We start from the raw sequence: 6382 nt of genomic DNA on the forward strand, positions 1-6382 counted from the left end.
TTTGGGCGTAGTGTTCATAGGCAGGCTGTAAGGGGGTTCGGGGGTTCCTCACCTGTTTTAATAATGCAGTCCTTTTGATAGCACACTGATGTTTTTAACATTTACGATGCTGGCTGCATCGTAAGGAGATAAATGTAGAAGCAGAGAGGCAAAAATAAATTCCTTCTTCACAGAAATATTGTTTGGTTCTTTGCATTTCTCAAGTACTTGACAAAACTCAATCATTTAATCTTACTTGGTTAAAAGCCAGCAGATAATGGTGTATGTCCTGACAGTTAGCTGCCAGCGGTCCTTCGTCGACAGACAGGTCAGACAAGTGTCATGTATCCGGCTTAGCATTTCACAACAGCAAAATAACAAAGGGAGCGAACTGCACGGCCCTGTATGTTTCCTTGGCCGCGTCCCCGGAGGACCGCTGCTGTGTTTGTTTTATGCTAAGCTCATGCTCAGCTCACAGACAGATCTGCTGACAGCACAGGAGCCTGGGTGGCCATATGGGACATCTGGCCACTTTTAAAAGTGTCTGCAGCCGTGCCAGCAGCTGTGTCACTGTGCTCTACTGTAATTGCTCCCTGCGATAACATGTTCACGATGTAATATTTGTTCATCAATATGTTTAGCAGCCAGCGGGTGGCGACTCCTCTGGTTGCAAAAGGGCACGTGCTTTTATAGAAGTCTGTGGAAAAACAGCCCCCGCTTCCCTTTCTCTGTGTCAATTTTCTGATGAGCTGATGGGTTCAGCTGCTAGTTTCAGGTCACACTTGCAAAAACATGAAGTTTAAATTGCAAATTACGGTCTGTGCAAAGGGAACTACCTGCATGTTTGTTTAGCAACCTCATGTTTGATAGTTAAAATCTGGTGATCAAAATCCACTTTGGGGTTGCGGAAGGAGATCATCCGATGTAAAACTTTAGCAAATGAAACCCCTTGTGACACCGGAGCGGCCAAAAGTAGCTGCCTCATTAGAGTTTGAAAGGGGAATTATCCAGGGTGTGACTGCTGGCTAACAACTTTTCAGTTTCTGGTTTCGAGACCTCAAAATGATGGCGCTGAAAATGCTCAACAAATGCGTCACAATTTGACTTTAGTAACCAGTGGGCGACATCCATCTTTTATACTGTTCATGACATAAATGTCTAACTTCTGTCTACAAAGTCTTGAAACATTCTCTCAAAATCTACAGATATACTGGTGCTGTCAGCGTTAATCTCGTTAAAATGATGTTAACGCCATAACCGCATGAACGCGGCGTGGATATTTCTGCCAATTCAGTTCGATATCCCACCCCATTGCATCCATTCTGTACTGCTTATTCTTATCAGGGTCTTAGCTGGTTGTATCCCAGCTACAAGACATTATATAAAAGTTAGATTTATATTTTAAAAAAATGATGTTGATAGATGAAAAATCAGAGGATCGCTGAAGGTTTCATCCTCACATAGTAGAATATCTTATCCAGATTTACAAGAGTCCTTATCAAGATACTGGTCATACTGAAGTAGGAATTAAAACATGACTTCCTCTTCTGAGGTTTTTGTGGTGATGCTTCAAAACAATTGTTGAGACAATTCACTTCAAAGTGAGGGACAAAATGACATGTGGGAGCACTCGCCTTCTCTTTTCCTGTTTTCTTTAGTTTCTGTTGAAATCGCTTTCCTCTCCAGCACAAACTCAACAAGATCCGTTCAGCCTTTGGAAAGCTCATCCTTCAGGCGTTCTGTCAGTCTGCCAATGCCTGAGGAAATGGGTGCTCCTGTTTTTACATTTGTGTTCTGGCTGGCCTGAAGCTTTGGGGTTTCTCAGTGTGTAAAACTCACAAATATTAGGCAAAAGAGGTTCGTTGAGTAAGCTTAAGCACTTCTACTCTTTTTACCTGTGATTGTGAAAAGTACAAACTGGCATGATTTCAAATCCTCCGTACACACACATTTATCATCACACGATTGTATCGTGTATTTGCAAGAGTGTGTCTTTGTCTAATGTCATCGTAAAGTCTGCAAATGTGATCTGAAGAAAAGGGTTGGTGGCGCTGGTGGGCGGTGACGGTGTTTCACTCACCGCAGTCTAGCCACTGCAGGAAACAAACAGCTCTTAACTGACACTTGGATTGCTTGTGAGACAGAACAGTGTCAGCAGCTGGCCACATTCCACAGAGAAAAAACATCAAGTGTGCAAAACCAACAACAAGCAGAGCAGCGCCGGAAATACCGGCCGGGGGGGTTAAGGGGTTACAGCATAGCACGGTGCAAGCGTAAATGCTGGTGAGTAAAAAACACGGAGCAAGAGTCGCTGCATTTCAACACTAATGAAAAACATCATGTGTCCGAAATAAGTTAGCGCTGCTCCTCTGAGACTTGGCTGTCTTCCTTTTGGATTTGCAGTGGATCTCTGGAATTCTCTGAATGTAACCCCAAATATATTCGGCACCCTTTCCAGCTGCTCTCACACAAGGAAAAAAGAAATACTTAGCATGCTTTCACCTTTTTCATCAGCGAACAGCTGTTTTCACCTTTTTAAATTTATTTTTATTAAAAAAAACCATATTACTCTGTCAGATTTTTAGTAATGCTGACAGGAGGAAGAGTATCAGTTAATTAAAAGGCATTTCTCCTGCATATGAGCCGGCACCGGCGCTGCATTTAACCACATTAATGTCATTAAAACTGAATCAGTGTCTCGAGGTCCTTGCTTGTGTAAATGATATCTTTCAATATTCAGGTCAGATTCTACTGATTCAATTGAGACAAAAAACACTGAAACACAACCCTCTTCAATGAATCCTCCATAACTGGAACTTACCCTAAAAACCTGTGCAACGTTTCACATCTGCTACTCTTAACTCGTACGAACTGAATGGATCACTTCCTTCTTGAGAGCTCTTGCACTCATATGACATAATTTCACCCTGAGTGCCATTGTGAGTTTGACCCTGGCTTCCTCTTATTACTCCAGCTCATTAAAGGCTTCCAAAAGTTACATTATAATACCAGGAAATGCCCTAAGGCAAACCGCAATGATTTCATCCCTTATATTTCCTCTTGTGATATTACAGAATTCAAAGAGGAACAACAAAACCAAACACAGGATTTCTGTTTAAGGAAATGGCTTGTTTCAAATGGCAGTACAATATTTTGAAGCTAAGGTGCGACTTTGAAATAACAGAACATGTTGTTCCTGCTTGCCTGTTGAAACTGCTTTTGTGGCTTCAGTTGTTTCAGTAACGTATGATCTCATCTGTGTAATCCAGGACTGTGCGCTTGTACTTGGCAAAAGGTTTCTGGTATAATTTCATCTTCTGCAAATGTGCACAGAGAACAGGACAACTTGTGAAGATTTTAACACTCCAACTAATGCTTATAGGATAGAAAATAGTTTTTTTCTCTTCATCAGGTGCAGCATATACAGAAAACATTTTAAAAGATTAGTTCAGTTTAACTTGGTTTAAAACTACAAGACCATAAACCCAACCCATCCTTGTGGGTGTCTCATTAACTGCCATGAATGTAGAGTTGTGTGAAAAATGTAGTATAACCTGTGAGTCAGTAGCTTGTAGAACCTGCTTTAGCAGCAATAATTTGAAGCTAATATTTTCTGTATGACTTTATCAGTCTTTCACATCACTGTGGGGTATTTTTGACCCACTCAGCTTTACACTCTTCCTTCAGTTCATTTAGGTTTGTGATCAATTGTTTATGCACAGCTCTCTTAAGGTCCCACCACAGCATTTCAGTCAGGTTGAGGTCTGGATTCTGACTGGGCCACTTCAACACGTTGGCTGAAATGGAAAAGAATCATCCTGCCGGGCATTCCTCGGAGTGTTTGGGAAAATTGTCCTGTTGGACGACCCAATTTCAGCCAAGATTTAGCTGTCGGACAGATGGCCTCACTTTTGACTCGGGAATATTTTGGTATACAGAGTTCATGATCTACTAAATGGCTGCAAAAAACAAGCCTAAATATCACACGTTCACCGCCGTGTTTGACAGTTGGTTTGAGGTGTTTGTGCTGATATGCTGTGTTTGGTTTTAACTAAACATAGCACTGTCCATTATGGTCAAGCATCTAGACTTTGTTTCAGTCTGTCCAAAGGACATTTTTCCAGAGGTCTTGTGCTTTGTCCAGATGCAACTTTGCAAACCCAACAGTTCTGCCACACTCTTTTTAGAGAGGGTTTCTTCTGATAGCCCTTCTAAGCAAGCCATATGCGTTCAGTCTTTTGCTTTGCATGCTTTTACTGTCAAGGTCCTGGGTCATGTGACCCAGTATTCTGAGTTTCTTGATGTTTTTGTTATTCTTTTCAGTCTAGTTTCATTTCAGTTTATCTAGTTACATTCTGTCATGCCTAGGTTACACTTTTAGTTCATGATTTATCAAGCTCCCCATTTGTCTCATCCCTGTGTGAAGCTTTCTGTGTCAGATTGTCATGTTAAGTCTTCGTGTGTCTATCTGTCATGTTTCATGTCCAAGTTTTCTTTGTTTGTCAAGTTCGAGTCATTTCTGGGTCTCGTTATGTTTCCCGTTTTATTTTGAAAGAGCCCTGTGTTTTTTTATTTATTTTTTATTTAGTTTCACGTCCCCTGTCCTGTCATTATGTTAATTGTTGTCAGCTGTTTTCCCCATGTGATTCCTCTTCCCTTGTTCATTCTTATGTGTATTTAGTCTGTGTGTTTCCGCTCAGTCAGTGTCAGATCGTCTGTTATCCTCACCGCAGATTTCATAGGTGTGCCTCATTGTTTCACTGTGTTTCCTAGTTTACTCAGTGTTCATAGTTTTTTCACTGGGTGTCACAGCCCTTTGTTAACACAGTGTTTATAGCAGGGCTGCCCAATCCCAGTCCTCGAGAGCTACTATCCTGCAGCTTTTAGATGCATCCCTACTCCAACACAGCTGAATCAAATGGTTTAATTACCTCTTCAGCATGCCATCATGTTTGGCAAAGGCCTGATAACAAGCCATTCATTTGATTCGGGTGTGTGGGAACAAGGATGCATCTAAAAGCTGCAGGACGGTAGCTCTCGAGGACCGGGATTGGGCACCCCTGGTTTATAGTCTCCTTAGTTTCCCTAGTTTCATGTTTCTTGTGCCATCAGCCACAATAAAGGTTCGCTTTATTTTTAAACTTCGTTTTGTCTCCACCGTGTCTGCATCTGGGTCTACCTCGTTGTCACACCGGCGCACCCTGCCGTGACATTTAGTTGTTGACACAGTTGGATCCTAACTCTTCAAGTTTATCACTACAAACACCTCATCAATAAGCAGTTCTAGCCACTAGCTTATGTGATTTTCCCAAAACGCCAAACTACTTTTCTTAATAGCCAGAGTAGAATTTATGTCATGAAAATGATATAAAAGATATCAATTCTCCAAGTCTGCATAGAGAAAGAAATACACATAGATAGAAAAGATCACTTCTGCACACTTCAGTGTTTCCTCAGGCTTGACTCTATCAGGTGTACTGCAGTCAATTTTACCTTCTTGAAAATGATGATCTCATTTCAGAAATTTCAGCTCTGTAAATTTTATTGCTTATAAAATCGCGCGTCTGCATCACCCTGCAGCTTCTTTGCCTGCGTAGCTGAACATCTTTCTTTCTTGTAGAGTTCATGCTTTTGGAATGCGATGTGTTTGCTTGTACTCAGCATATTCTAGCTGGAGGTGGGGGGGGATTCGAGCTGGATCTGTTTTCAGTTACTGGTCTTTGATCTGACACAGGGGAGAGATCCTGTCCTGACACAGCCGGCAGATTCAGGTGCAAAGGCGATATCGAGCACCGAATCTCGGGGATAAACCGATTCTCTTTCTCCAGGGAAAAACAGACAACCACTCCTCCCAGCACAGGATTCATATCGCAGTCTCAGTGGAACAATGTCTACATGAAAAAGTGTGAATGAAGATCAAAGAAGCATGTTTCATGTTCGCCTGGGAGTTCTTTTTTCTCTTTTAAACTGAACCCTAAGTGTATAGACTTCAACACCTCTGCTATTTCTCACAAAAATAAAATCAAAACCATCCACATTTGTTATTTTTATTCACTTACTGCATATTCAGTGGCAGTGGAAAATTACAATTACATTCTTTGCTGTCAGTGTCTCGTGAGACGTGGTGACATCACTGGCTGGAAAGGTTGTTAAGTAGGGTTGTTCCCACAGCTTTAAATATCTGAAGGTAGATGGCAGGATGACGTATAACTTGTTCCCTTTCAACAAACACTACATCTGAATACCGTCCTGTTTTGTTAGCTCATCGTGCAACGTGCCTGGAATATTTACACCCTGTCGTATTTTTGAAAGAAAACGAAAGCACCTAATTTTTATGAAAACAGTTTGAGAGTACAGGATGAGCTATTGGTGTGAATGATTAATGAGGTGTTAATTAAGTCTA

Source organism: Rhamphochromis longiceps, linkage group LG12 (assembly GCF_057381845.1).
Source record: "Rhamphochromis longiceps isolate RC_006_pf linkage group LG12, R_longiceps_female_GT1.1, whole genome shotgun sequence".
NCBI lineage: Eukaryota > Metazoa > Chordata > Actinopteri > Cichliformes > Cichlidae > Rhamphochromis > Rhamphochromis longiceps.